The 15,952-nt window shown below is 42.4% G+C and overlaps 1 long non-coding RNA gene across 1 annotated transcript; it reads right to left on the minus strand.

Annotated features, from left to right (window-relative positions):
• Positions 1–337: 337 nt before the first annotated feature.
• LOC120056500 lies at positions 338–1,972 on the minus strand. Its single transcript, XR_005477803.1, has 3 exons — positions 1,926–1,972; positions 1,144–1,243; positions 338–563 (listed from the first exon to the last, which is right to left on the minus strand). It is a non-coding gene; the product is annotated as an uncharacterized LOC120056500 (long non-coding RNA).
• Between the last annotated feature and the right edge of the window lie 13,980 nt (positions 1,973–15,952).

A 15,952-nucleotide genomic window follows, 5' to 3' on the forward strand; every position in this document is an offset into this window, starting at 1 on the left:
GGGAGGACGGGCTCATGGTAATGGCTGGAGCAGAATCAGTGGAATGGTATCAAACACATGGTTTCTATGTGTTGCTCTGTTTCAGCCATTATTATGAGCCGTCCTCCCCTCAGCAGCCTTCACTAGTCTCAATGGTATGCGTCTCTGAAAAGTCGTCCATGTAAGTAGGTGAGGTAAAAGTGTAGCCTGAGAGAAACATATTTACATATCAGGCCGTGTTAAGGCTCTAACGATCTACCTTTCTCTCTTTCTCCCTTTATCAATGAATGACTCCCACTCTGCATCTAGCTACATCATTTATTCTCTGTTTACCTCCTACTGGAGATCAATAGGGCTTCTCCTTCTAACCTCATCTGATGTAAACTACTGTAAACAGTGGAAGTTTGCTCTCTGACGTTCAACCTAATGGCCAGGTATGTGTGCCTCCTTTGGCACAGGGATCATAAACTCCAATAACAGTTGGCTGGCTCCTAGAGCGCCACCATCACCGTCTGGGAGCGAAGGGTTGAACAGATCCCAGTCTGTGTGCTGGTAGTCTGCCTGGTGGTCTAGCTGTGATAGCCCTGTGGGGAGGAAGGTTGGTCACGAGAGAGAGAGCAGGAAACCAGCATCCCTCCACCCTCCGACGTACACTACATGCCCGGCGGCCACCGGCTTTTATGGAGATACCTACAGCGTGGGTAGTAGTACACCCATTGTGATGCTTTATAAGCGTCTTTATGACCTATCGTTAACAATTAGTAAGGCTCCTAAGTGGCGTAACGAATTGTGCATAAAAAATGTGCAGGTTAGATTACAGTTCATGCCAAGTATTATAATTCTGGAACGGCCGACAGAGTTAATGGCTATATCATGCTAGTCTGCATTGGTTTTCCTATTTACTGTCAGTATTACTTCAGCAGCAATCACAAGGATCTAAATAAACAACATTTCAGAGAATGTGCATCAAATTTAAGAGCAGCTCTTGACTCTCGAAAGCCAATGTGTGAGAGCTTTGAGCTCAATGCATGAAATGCACTGTAAAATAAAGTTATCAATATGATTTGCTATTAATATATAAAACAAAACTGATGGGCATGTATCATTTCCATTTAAGAACAGTATCATATACACAATAAAATATGATGACAAATGAATTCTAACCTTTGGTTTCCCTCAGCCCAGCTCTTTCTCGGTTCTTAACCGCAGTAAAACGCTGACTGAGCACGGTCATCCCGCCAGCCCAGAAGTGTTCCTTTTGAAGCTGAAGGAGTGAAAGGGGACATTTAAGGATCACTTACATCTAAACACAGCCTAGCAGTATCCTGCAGCAGCACTGCACAGATGCTCATTTAGCATTCCACAGCCTCCTGTAGCGTTGCCTTCATACAGGGGGAGGGAGGGAGAGAGAGAGAGAGGAGAAAACACCATATGATTTGAATTAATCACCGTGGCCAGACAGTTATATTAAAAATAACATTTTTTCCCCCTGCTTTCGGTCACAATGGCTCGTCTGTTGCTTGACAAAACACTGGCCTGAAGCTGACGGTATAATGGGCTATGGGCGCTCTCTGTTTTTTTCTGGCAACTCACACAACCGTCATGCGTTTTCTATTTGACAGGATTGGACGACACCGGGAACCAGTCACAGCAGAGGCTGTATGGACCCTGCCCCTGAAGTGATAGGATAAGGTTTTAGACAGAATACCTTGCAACTAATTCCTAATACAAACAAGGTTTTGTACACAGTATGTTTGATTGACTGATAATACAACCTTGCACGTGTCCTTCCACCTACATTGATTTAATAGGAGATATTAAACCATGGCTATTTCAAAATAAGCACAGATCAGGCTTTTCTATGTATACCCCATAAAAAGTGTCCCAAATATGGCCTTGCAGGTCACAGTGTAGGCCTGATGTGTGCAGTCGAGGAGTAATCTCACCCTAGATGTGCGGGCAAACCAGGAAGTGGTAAACCACACGACCTGCCTCTGCAGAGTCCAGGAAGAGAGAGGGTTGAGAGCTGGAGAACGTTAACTTGGTGCCATGGACCCTGTCCTCGGATTTCAAGGCCGCTTGAGATAATGACGTATCAGTGACCCAAGCCCTGCTCAGATAATCAGTGGTTTAAAAAGTACAAAATTGTTATACTTGAGTAAAAGTAAAGATAGCTTAATAGAAAAGGACTCAAGTAAAAGTCAACCAGTATAAAACTACTTGAGCAAAAGTCTAAAAGTATTTGGTTTTAAATATACTTAAGTATCAAAAGTAAATGGAATTGCTAAAATATACTTAAGTATCAAAAGTAAAAGTATAAATCATTTAAATTCCTTATATTAAGCAAACCAGATGGCAAAATGTTTGTATTAAATATATTTGTATTTATTTACGAATAGCCAGGGGCACACTCCAACACTCAGACATTATTTACAAATGAAGCATTTGTGTTTAGTGATTCTGCCAGATCAGCGCAGTAGGGATGACCAGGGATGTTCTGTTGATAAGTGCGTGAATTGGACCATTTTCCTATCAAAATTTATGATGGAGGGAGCATCATGGTTTGGGGCTGCTTTGCTGCCTCAGGGCCTGGACAGCTTGCTATCATCAACGGAAAAATGTATTCCCAATCCTATCAAGACATTTTGCAGGAGAATGTAAGGCTATCCGTCCGCCAATTGAAACTCACCAGAAGTTGAGTGATGCAACAGGACAACGACCCAAAACACAGAAGTAAATCAACAACAGAAAATACACCTTCTGGAATGGCCCAGTCAGAGTCCTGACCTCAACCCGATTGAGATGCTGTGGCATGACCTCAAGAGAGCAGTTCACACCAGACATCCCAAGAATATTACTGAACTGAAACAGTTTTGTAAAGAGGAATGGTCCAAAATTCCTCCTGACCGTTGTGCAGGTCTGATCCGCAACTACAGAAAATGTTTGGTTGAGGTTATTGCTGCCAAAGGAGGGTCAACCAGTTATTAAATCCAAGGGTTCACATACTTTTCCCACCCTGCACTGTGAATGTTTACACAGTGTGTTCAATAAAGAAATGAAAACATGTACTTGCTGGTGTGCTATTAGTTTAAGCAGACTGTGTTTGTCTATGGTTGTGACTTAGATGAAGATCAGATCAAATTTGATGACCAATTTTTGCAGAAATCCAGGTAATTCCAAAGGGTTCACATACTTTTTCTCGACACTTTACATATGAGATGAGTAATGCGAGATGTGCAAACATTCTTAAAGTAGCTTTATTAAAGTGACTAATGTTCCATTTATTAAAGTGGCCAATGACATCAAGTCTGTAGGTAGGCAGCCGCCTCTCTGTGCTAGTGGTGGCTGTTTAACAATCTGATGGCCTTGAGATATAGCTCTGTCCCAGCTTTGAAGCACCTATACTGACCTCGTCTTCTGGATGGAAGTGGGGTGAACAGGCAGCGGCTCGGGTGGTTATTGTTCTTGATGATCTTTTTGCCTTCCTGTGACATCAGGTATTGTTGTAGATGATTTGGAGGGCAGGTAGTTTGCCCCCGGTGATGCATTTTGCAGACTGCACAACCTCTGGAGAGCCTTGCAGTTGTGGGCGGTGCAGTTACCGTACCATGCGGTGATACACCTCGACAGGATGCTGTCAATTGTTCACCTGTAAAAGTTAGTGAGGGTTTTTGGTGACAAGCCACATTTTTTCAGCCTCCTGAGGTTGAAGAGGCACTGTTGCGCCTTCTTCACCACACTGTGTGCATGGACCATTTCAGTTTGTCGGTGATATGTACACAGAGGAACTTAAAATGTTCCACCTTCTCCACTGCTGTACCGTCGATGTGGATAGGGGGGTGCTCCCTCTGCTGTTTCCTGAAGTCCACGATTGTCTCTTTTGTTTTGCTGACATTGAGTGAGAGGTTATTTTCCTGACACCACACTCCGAGGGCCCCCACCTCCTCCTGTAGGCTGTCTCGTCGTTGTTGGTAATCAAGCCTACCACTGTTGTGTCGTCTGCGAACTTGATGATTGAGTTGGAAGCGTGCATGCGCCACAGGGTCGTCTGCATCGTCTGTGGACCTATTGGGGGGGTAAGCAAATTGAAGTGGGTCTAGGGTCGCAGGTAGGGTGGAGGTGATATGATGGTCAGATGTACCAAAAGGAGGGCGGGGGAGGGCCTTGTATGCATCGCAGAGGTTAGAGTAGCAATGGTCGAGCGTGTTACTCGCTCGTGTACAGCAATCAATATGCTGATAGAATTAAGGTAGCCTTGTTCTCAAATTAGATTTGTTTAAATCCTCAGCTACAATAAATGCAGCCTCAGGATATACGGTTTCCAGTTTGCATAAAGTCCAGTGAAGTTCCTTGATGGCCGTCTTGGTATCCGCTTTCGGGGGGATATACATGGCTGTGATGATAACCGAGGAGAGTTCTCTTGGGAGATAATATGGTCGGCATTTGATTGTGAGGAATTCTAGGTCAGGTGAACAAAAGGACTTGAGTTCCTGTATGTAATTACAATTACACCATGAGTCGTTAATCACGAAACATACACCCCCGCCCTTCTTTCTTACCGGAGAGATGTTTATTCCTGTCGGCGCGATGCACTGAAAATCCCGTTGGCTGTGTGGACTCCAACAGTATGTCGCCAGCTAGCCATGTTTTCGTGGAACAGAGTATGTTACAATCCCAGATATCTCTTTAGAAAACAACTCTTGCCCTGATTTCGTTGACTTTGTTAACTAGGGACTGGACATTAGCAAGTAATATACTCTGAAGTGGTGCGTGGTGTGCTCGCATCCGAAGACTCACTAGAAGACCGCTCCAGCACCCTCTACTCTGGCGGCATTGTTTTGGTTCAAATGCCCTGGGAGGTACAGACAAAGGATTCGCTTTGGGAAAGTCGTATTCCTGGTCGTAGTGCTGGTTGTGCTGGTAAAGTGACGTCTCTCTGATATCCAATAGTTCTTCCCGGTTGTATGTAATACCACTTAAGGTGCTCTGGGCTAACATGTTAATCATGTGCCTATGAACCTGAGTTGTGCCTATGAACCTGAGTTATACTGTTTTGCCCTAGCAGGAAGCCCACTGTGAGCAGTTCATCCTCAGCTCAAATATAAATATCGCTGTCCTGTTTACCTCTGATAAGCCTCCCAGTAAAGCAATAAAAACAATCAAGAATCCCAGGAAAACACTAAAAATACCCCACATTAACATGTGTAGCCTAAGAAACAAGGTTCATGAAATCGATAACTTGCTAGCAACAGAAATCATTCATAAACTGGCTATCTCTGAACCTCACTTAGATAATTCCTTTGATTATAGTAGTAGCAATACATCATTATAGCATCTATAGAAGAGACAGGAATGCCTGTGGAGAAGGTATTGCTGTTTATATTCAGAGTCATATTCCTGTAAAGCTTAGAGAGAATCTCATGTCAAATGCTGTTAAATATGGCTACGGGTTCACCTGCCTCACCTAAAGCCTATTCTTGTGGGAAGTTGCTATAGACCACCAAGTGATAACAGTTAGTATCTGGATAATATGTGTTAAATGATTGAGAATGTATGTATCAACAGAGAGGTATATTTACTAGATGACCTAAATATTGACTGGCTTTCATCAAGCTGTCCACTCAACGAAAAGCCTGCAACCTGGTTCAGGTTATCAGTTAACCTACCAGGGTATTTACAAACAGAACAGGAACTAAAATCATCCACTTGTATTGACCACATCTTTACTAATGCTGCAGAAATATGCTCTAAAGCAGTATCCACACCCATCGGATGTAGTGATCAAAATATAATAGCCATATCTAGGAAAAACAAAGATCCAAAGACTGGAACTAAAAGAGTGTATAAGCGATCATAGAAGTGGTTTTGCAATTATTCCTATGTTGAAGATGTGAAAAATATTTGTTGGTCTGATGTGTGTAATGAGGAACATCCTGACGCTGCACTTGAAGCATTTATGAAATTTCTTCTTCCGGTTACTGACAGGCATGCGCCCATAAAGAAACTGACTGTTAAAACGGCCAAATCCCCATGGATAGATGATGAATTGAAAAATGTAATGGCTGAGAGGGATGAGGCTAAGGGAATGGCAAATAAGTCTGGCAACACAGCAGATTGGCAAACATACTGTACAGTAAATTGATAAATCACGTAACTAAACAAAAAGAAGAAACTATACTATGGAACAAAGATATATGACATAAAAAATGAGAGTAAAAAGCTCTGGCGTACCTTAAATAACTCTGCTTCATCGAGGCTGTTGGCTCATTCATAACAAAGCCCTTTGATATTGTCAACTACTTTAATAACTTTTTTGTTGACAAGATTAAAAAACTTAGGCATGAAATGCAGACAACAAATGCTGAGCCCTCATGTTCATGCATAACGGACCAAAAAATTACAGACAAGCATTATAGCTTTCAATTATGCAAAGTTAGTGTGGAAGAGGTGAAAGAATTGCTATCTATAAATAAGGACCAACCACCTGGAACCGACAACCTGGATGGTAAATAGCTGAGGTTGGTAGCGGAATAATTTGCGACTCCTATTTGCCACATCTTCAATGCAAGCCTAGAAGACGAAGTGTGCCCTCAGGTCTGGACGGAGGCAAAGGTCATTCCGCTGAACAAAAATAGCAAAGCACCCTTTAACGCAACAGACATCATCAAAGTGCACAACAGAACAGTGTACTGGCTACACTCGGTTTGTTGTTTTTATGAAATAGTTTTCATTAAATTGTGTTTAATCATAGCTAAAGTTTGTATTGCTATGGGTTCCGCGACGCGGTCAGCCTTTACGGCTGGGACCGCAAGTTTGTGTCCCAGATTCCTGTTAAGTAACAGTTAGCTGCTGCCATCATGGAAGCGCAGCAGGCTAACGCTAGCAGTGCTAGCCCAACGGTGTTTATATCCACGGCTGGGAACAAATGCTTCAGGTGTGAGATGATTTCCACACAATAAAAAGATGAAGATAAGGTGGAACTGGAAAATGGACAGGGATTTGTCTGCCCTAAATGCATCACCATCAAGCAGCTGTCGTGTCTTTGGCTATGCCGGATTAAGTGATATGACATGCTATTCTATAAAATCCTTTCTCCGTAATAACTATTACCTGATTGAGCTAATCATGTAAATGTAATTAACTAGAAAGTCGGGGCACCACGAAATAATATTTATAGAGCTGTTATCTTCCGAATAAACTCTTAAAGACCTAGTAATATTTTACATCAATAGAAGTCAATATTAATCGTCACCTTAATTCAGTCTCATCTGAAAGTTGTAAATTCTTGGATATCTTCACGAACCCTGGCTAACAAGTTGAATCAGCAATACAAAATTGGGTTTAATTATTTATTTACTAAATACCTAACTAATCACACAGAATTACATATACACAGAATGAATTATACCTTGATTACAAATTACGTCATAAAGGAAAACGTCCCTAGCGGGCGGAACAGATATGACAGCTGGTTACACAAAAGAAAAGGGGGCTGGGTTTGAGTGAAAGAGCGGGAAGACTTGAGGAACCAAGGGAGAAGCCATGCTATCGTAAATACAGTATCTTATGCATTCTAAATTACCGCCCATTTGGAAAAGGAAAATGCAATAAATATTTACTCTGAGCTGCGCTTCGGTAGGTTGGTGGTAGATGGAAGGCCGTGTTGCCCAACCGAGTCCTTTGAAGAATGTCTCTGCTGGTAAATTGGATACGTTGTAGTAACGTCGTTGTGTGGTAGACGGGATACTCTGTTCTTTCCTAATTTACGTTTGCAGCTGCTATTGCTAACTCAACGTCTAGGCGGTATCACTTCTGTAGTGAATAAAAGTTCAAAGTTCATACCATTCGCAACCAAAGCTCACGCTGATGTTGGCTTAGTTCTGTAGTTGACATGTTAGTCCTTTTTAACGTAGGGATCGTCGTCCTCACATCCTCGGAACAGGAGGTTTCATTTTCGTCAAGGGCTTATATAGTGGAGGGAGAAAAGGGGTGTGTTTCATAATTTACAACCTATGTCTCTTCACGTGGGCGGGCCACTAAGTCAGGCCTAATTCACTCATGAAAACCCAATTCTCACATTTCAGAAGCTAAAATCACATTTCATCCCATCACGAATAATTTCATACTCAAACATTTAAATTGAACAACAATTCCATGTGAATCCGATAACTCTGATGTGTAGACTTTCCACTGTAGAGTTTATGTCATTCTATCATTGATGAGAATGTGCCAGATGACAACCGAACTGACATAATATACATTAAGTACCACCGCATATGTTCAATTGGTTGGATTACCAGAATATAGTTCATTTCCCCCCACCTTTCTGATGTTCCCAGCATCTCTATGTTAACAAAGGGGTTTTCAAATTTCACATCAGTAGGGTAGAGAGAGGGAAAAAGGGGGGAAGAGGTATTTATGACTGTCATAAACCTACCCCCAGGCCAACGTCATGACACAGCTTAGGGAAGAGATCCTCCGGCTGTTAGCTCGGCTGGGAGAAAAGGATAAACTGCTTTCTAAGTACACCGACCATGCTGTAACCTAGGCAAACCGAATCTCAGTTTTAAATGTCTTCTATAGCAAAGCTGTCGATCTGTTCCAATCCAACGGACCGATGTTAAGATCAACGGCGCGGCTCATGGGAGACTGGACACTTGCAAGGTATAGGAGATCAGGGAGGCAGTCTGGCCACCCATCATCTATCCAAGAAGATCCAATTCAGCTATCAAACAGCTTTGCCCCGCTTGAGACGGTCCTACCAGCCACAGGAGTCAGCATGGATCATGGGTGTATACAGTGCCTTCGGAAAGTGTTCAGACCCCTTGACTTTTTCCACATTTTGTTTAGTTAGAGCCTTATTCTAAAATTGATTAAATAAATACAAAATTCCCATCAATCTACACACAATATCCCATACATTTTTGCAAATGTACTAAATATAAAAAACAGAAATACCTTTACATAAGTATTCAGACCCTTTGCTATGAGACTCGAAATTGAGCTCATGTGCATCCTGTTTCCATTGATCATCCTTGAGATGTTTCTACAACTTGACTGGAGTCCACCTGTGGTAAATTAAATTAAATGAATTGGACATGATTTGGAAAGGCACACACCTGTCTATTTTTTTTTTTTATGTCACCTTTTTTTAACCAGGTAGGCTAGTTGAGAACAAGTTCTCATTTGCAACTGCGACCTGGCCAAGATAGAGCATAGCAGGTCGACACATACAACAACACAGAGTTACACATGGAATAAACAAACATACAGTCAATAATACAGTAGAAAAAGTCTATATACAGTATGTGCAAATGAGGTAGGATAAGGGAGGTAAGGTAATAAATAGGCCATGATGGCGAAGTAATTACAATATAGCAATTAAACACTGGATGTTAGATGTGCAGAATATATATATGTATATATATATATATATATATATATATATATATATATATATGGAGACTCAGGCTGTAAAGTAACAAAATGTGGAAAAGGGGAAAGGATCTGAATACTTTCCGAATGCACTGTACCAACAGCCGGCGGCCGCCCAGTGGCACCCTCCCTCACGGCCACCGCAGTTCAGCAGGTAGCTTCCTCATCGGATGCCATCATGACCACCATCATTGTGGGCAGCTGGTGAGAGATTGTGGCCTGCCTACGATCTGTGGACCAACCAAGGTCCACTGTCAACCAGGAGCCCGTGTCCATGACATCAACTCTCTCCTGCCCACGGTTCTGGCCAACTACTCCAATATTGACCTTCGTTTTAGGAAATCTGAGGAACTGAGGGAGGACTACAAAAATGTTTTAAACACCCTCGCTAGCACAGGAAAGAGAATAATTTTCTCTGGCCTCCTCCCGTGCTACCGAAGGGGTTAGGAACGTTTTATCAGACTCTTTGCCCCGAATGAGTACCTGAAGAAATAACAGGAATGTCTCTTTTTGTGACAACTTTGATTTACTGTGGGAGCAACCAGCACTTTTTAAAAGAGACGTGATTCACCCTAATCACAGGGGTTCCAGGATTATTTCCAGCAACATCGCAAACTGTTTTCGAGACTGACGGACAGGGTCTGGTAGTGCTAGTCTAGTTCTCCCTGTCAGAATATGCAACTGAAGACTTGGAAAGCATATCAACTCCTGTAGAAATGGCACTACGGTTATTGTGAGTAACCTAATTTATGTTCCTTTAACTCCGCCTTCTAGTGAGTTTATACAAACTGTCATCTCCTACCATTCTGTTAGATTGGAGACTGTCAGAAAATGTGGTTGTAACATTAATAATTTGGTTGTTATTCCATTGGTTACCTCGAGGCAGATGCCCCAGGGGAAGAGTGGCCCACACTCATTGAATATGGCGCTTTTAAATGTTGCGCAATCACTAGTAAAACTGTTTTCATGAAAGACCTCATTACTGAGCGCAAAGTTGATTGCATGTTTCTCACTGAAACATGGCTGTCATCAGACTATAGTGCCACTCTTATTGTAGCCTCCCCCCCAGACTACAGCTTTTCATACTGAGAGCATTTTTACTAATGCTCTCAACTGTAAGGACATTTCGTTTGGAAACTTTGGGTCTTTTGAGCATCATGCTATACTTTTTAAATGTCAGGCACCAGTGCTGGCCATAACCCTGTATAGGCCACCAAAGCACTGCCCCATTTTTTTTACTGATTTATCTTAACTATTGTCTATTGTCCTTGAGAACTATGATAAAATCATTGTGTTGGGCAATTTTAATATTCATGTTGACAAAGAGACTGACTCCAAGGCCATTGCATTTATGAATCTTTTGAGCTCTATGGACTCTATCCAACATGTTACTGGGCCCACCCATAACCGCGGCCATTCTCTGGACCTGGTTATTACCAAGGGACTTTCTAGTGACATATCGTTTATTGTTGGCGTTGCTTTTTCTTATCACCACTGTGTATTTTTTACTACCTTGCTACCCATAGCACAGGGTAATACTGAATGCATTATTAAGAAATGCTATCTTACCTCTGAAGTTGCTACAGATTTCATTGAGTGTATGAACAATACTCCACCACCTATTCTGCCTTCCTCTTGTATTGATTTATTTGATAACTTTAATAGCAAAATAAGGTCAACCATTGATGCCATAGCTCCAGTAAAGTTGTAAAAGGCCACATCCAAACGGAGGATGAGTGTCACGGCCGTTAAAAGAAGAGGACCAAGGTGCAGAGTGGTGAGCGTACATTTTCCTTTTATTAATAAAAATGACGCCGAACAAAACAATAAACACTACAAAAACAAACCGTGAAGCTAAAGGCTATGTGCCCTAAATGAAGTCAACTTCCCACAAAGACAGTTGGAAAAAAGGGATACCTAAGTATGGTTCTCAATCAGAGACAACGATAGACAGCTGCCTCTGATTGAGAACCACACCCGGCCAAACACAAAGAAATAGAAAACATAGAAATAAAGAAACTAGAATGCCCACCCTAGTCACACCCTAGCCGAACCAAAATAGAGAATAAAAGCCTCTCTATGGCCAGGGCGTGACAATGAGTGAGGAAACGAATCAATTAAAAAGAAATTGCAGAAAGGCAGAGTGGAAGTGTAGAAAGTCAAAGTTCCAGGTCCATTATGATATTCTGAGAGAGCAACTTGGCATATATAACAAGACAATTAGAAATGCCAGATGGGCTCATTTTTCTAACTTGATCACTACTAATCAGAATAATGAGAGAGTGCTCTTCTTGACCATTGATGGCCTGATAAATCCTACCCCCTCAAACCTATGTGAACTTTCCTCCACATCTAAATGTGATGAGTTTGTGGCATATTTCAGAGATAAGATAACCAACCAATTCGGCTGGGTATGAGTCAAGGAAGACCTGATGACGAGTTTAATGATATGTGCACTAGTCCACCACGCAAAGGCATTATGGATTTATTTTCCTTTTTTCACCATAGCAGTTTTAGTGCAGTGGGGAACAGGGAGTGATTAACAACAGCTTGCACTTCTTCAGATATGCAATTAAAAACCGTTAGGAAGAAGGTGGTGAGGATATGATGGCGAAGGCAGGTAGAAGGTTTAAGTTGTGATATCACTTTCCTGAGCAAAGTATTAAATAGAGCCATGACTAAATGGAACTCTGCCACCCCAGGTAACTAAAGCGAGTATTAAAACCAGAGTTTCAAAAACTGATAATAGAACATCTTACAGCACATTTTGTATTGTATTTTGCATTGTATTATGTATTGCATTATGTATGTGAAATGTGGTTGATACGACTGTGATATTATGTGGTTGTCTCGCAAAGATGAATGCATTAGCTGTGGGTTGCTCTGGATGGGAGCACCTGCTGAATGGCTAAATTGTAATATAAATGTAGTGCTATGTATGTATATTATGTATTTGATTTGTTGTGTTGTTTCCTGTTTGGACCCCAGGAAGAGTAGCCGTTGCCTTGGCAGCAGCTAATTGGGGATCCTAATAAATACTAAAATACGGAAATGATTTTTTATGCGCTACATGCTTCAGCACTCGAGGGGTCACATTCTGTGAGTTTGTGTAGCCTACCACTTTGTGGCTGAGCCGTTGTTGCTCCTAGACATTTCCACTTCACAATAACAGCACTTACAGTTGACCGGGGCAGCTCTAGCAAGACAGAAATTTGACAAACTGACTTGTTGGAAAGGTGGCATTCTATGATGGTGCCACGTTGAAAGTCACTGAGCTCTTCAATACGGGCCAATTTACTGTCAATGTCTGTCTATGGAGATTGCATGGCACTGTGCTTGATTTTATACACCGGGTGTGGCTGAAATAGCCAAATCCACTAATTTGAAGGGGTGTCCACATACTTTTGTAGTGTAGATTCTTGAAAGGGAAACATTCTTCTCTACTGGCCAGTCTGGAGTAGATACCTATAAGTCTACCTGTGTTATCACAAGGGCAGAGACCCAGGCAGACTGCCTGCCACTCTGTGATATATTTCATTTGGCCACACCCAGACCACTGGCACGCTAGCCCTCCATGAGTCACGCCACAAGACTTTCGGGGTCAAGCCACAGAGCAGGAAATCACCGCCAGAAAGAATTTCCATGGCCAGGAGGGGAGAGGGACAGGATTCCTGCCTTCTCACGTCACTGTGCCAATTTATACTACATACTCAGCCAGGACCAAGTCAACAATAAACAACGGATTTAGTCCTGTATTGCGCTGAGCAGGTTATGAAGTATGATATTATAAATATGGTATGATGATGAAAGCATCAATGGTCCATTGTCATGTATCCATAGATACTTTTATATTCTGTGGCAACCTACGCATAAGCCAAATGTGCAAACAGACAATCACGTCACCAATACCAAAAGGTTCAATACATTTTGCATGTCAGAAATTATTTCTTTATAATTGTGATTTATTATTTTAAGAAATACAATTCATAAAGACTATACATGTTCATTAATGAATTACTTATAACACCTTTATAAACCCAATATAGACCATACCTTAACAGTAAATGTAACCAAGACATAAGTATTGAGGGTATGATTTGACGTTGAAGATCACACTGTAAAAAGCTCCAGCATAGGGTGGTGAGCCCTCAAACAAACAATCCATGCTAGAAGACAAGCAGCAACATAGTGTATCGGCCACAACAAAAAGCCCTTCTTCCCAACCCCAACCAAACCCAACCAGTGGGATTTCCCAGAACCTCCAGTCCAGTCTATCCCTCTAGCTGTCTGCCGGGACACTACCAGACACTCCAATAGTAATTTGGCGTGCTGCAACAAGTGGTGCCTTTGAGTGCAACCTGCTGCAGGCTGGCTTCCAGACAGGGCCTCTGCCTTGGTCCATCGCGCCATGCCAGGAATGAAGCACTTAATGGTTTTTAGCTGATTGGGGCCGGCGGGGCCCTGAGACACTATACACAGTGTGCTGAGCACTTGGACCCATAAGTGGGACAGCATCAGTCATCCTGATTGTGGAAATAAACAATAATTCCTGACTGCTGCTGTTGTTGCTTCTGGTCCTAACAGACTGGCCCAGCCTGTGCTTGTGCATATGCCTGAGCCTAGACCCAGAGCCTACACACTGATCCTAGAGAGACTCTGATGTTTATTTATGCTCTTCGCATCCATGAAACCAGAAGTTTGTGCTGCCAATTAGGCAGAAAATGACTGGGAAATACTATTGTATGGAGGATGGAATAGCTACATCTAGTTGTTAACGTATAGGATTGTAGTTTATGGTCTAGTTATTCCACTGTGATTAGACAGGACTGCGTAATAAATGGAGAATCCTAACTTGAGGCTCACAAATCTCCCATTGACATCAATGAATGATATCCACAAAATGTGAGTTACTCAAGCATATCTCACACTAGGATCTATCCCTGTCTACATTTATTATCATGATAACAACTTTTTCCATCCATTGACACAAAAACATTCACAGCTACACTGCCTATGCATGCATGTCTTAGTACAGGCTACATGATAGGATCTATTTCAGAGAAAAAATAATTAGCTCACTGAAGAACTGTGGCATTAATTTGAGACCTTTTATATAGGCGACTGAAAATATCACAGGAAGCCAGAGATCTGTCTAACAGACCAGAGACTGCCTTCCAGGTCTCCCTCCGTCTCACACAGGAACAGATAAAGCAACCTGTGTTCTCTAACCCAGTGCCTTACACAGGACACACAGACTGAGAACCTTGCATGCTTGTATTGATAATGGAGAAGCCTAAGAGTCAGAGAAACAAACAGGGTGAGAGACAAAAGATGAGAGAAGAATAAGAAGAGAGATCAGAGAGGAGAAACTGGGAAGCAACTGGGAAGAGGACATGAGGAACAGGACAAGACATGAGAGAAGAAGAAGAAAAATACATGAGAGAGGAAATAATGAGAGTGGGAACAACAAAGTAAACAGGGGAGATTAGTCGAGAGAGCAGAGAAGAGATAAAAAACAAAATCTAAGAGAGGAGGAGTGTGGGATCGGTTACCTCTGTGCGCTGCGAAGCCCTGTCTGTTTCTCTCTCTCTCTGTCTCCAGCTGCCACGCTGAGCAGCACATCTGGCCTGGCTGCCTTGCTGCCTGCAGCCGGGGCTGTGTACACATGTGAGTGCGTGTGTCAGCGCCTCAGTCACAACTTGGCAACCACTCCGGCCCCGCGCCGAGGCTGCCGGGTAACAAATGACTGAAATATCTACCCAGCTTTGCTCCACATGCCTGGCCTGCACAGAATTTAAACGAACGTGACCAGACCACAAGTTTGCCTCTACCCTATACTCCCCCTCCTCAGACTTAAACAACACACACGACTGAAAAATCCAAATACAGAAAAAAGAGAGAGAGAGAGAGAGAAAGAGAAAAGGGCTATGGTCGGATCTCCGCAAAAATACAATTCCTGAATGCCAGATTTCTTGGAACGGCTGGTGTGGCTTCTGGCCCGCTCCTCTTTGTCGGAGAGTTTGAGTCCCTGCAAAACACAGGATCAACCTTTCATACAGTCAGTGTCTATGGTCTCAACAAGCTAGCAGTCCATTCAACTCAATGGAAACTGCAGATAGGCCCTGTAAATGTGTACCCTGTTCCCATGTAGAATATAGTTAGTTCCACAGAGGGAGCAGATCACCTGAAGAGAAAAGAGTGGTGGAGGTGTGAGCCACACAAATCACTGGGCCTCTGTATCCACAGTCTGTCCCAGTCTGTCCCCTACTCCCACAACTCACCAGTCCTCCACTCAAACACAGACTTTGAGGTCTTTCACAGTGATATTAGACCATAGGGACCAATTGTCTTAGTCAGAGCATGTGGTGGATGAAACATTAAATGTCCAGTGAGTCACAGGCTATGAATCAGTACTATTATGGGGTCTGGAATACACTTGAACAGGCCAAAGATTCTACTGAAAAAACCTAATATGTGTTTATGACAACTAACCTACACCCTTAAAAATAAAGGTGCAAGTTGGAACCGAGTAAAGTTA

The sequence above is a fragment of the Salvelinus namaycush genome, chromosome 12 (genome assembly GCF_016432855.1).
Source record: "Salvelinus namaycush isolate Seneca chromosome 12, SaNama_1.0, whole genome shotgun sequence".
NCBI lineage: Eukaryota > Metazoa > Chordata > Actinopteri > Salmoniformes > Salmonidae > Salvelinus > Salvelinus namaycush.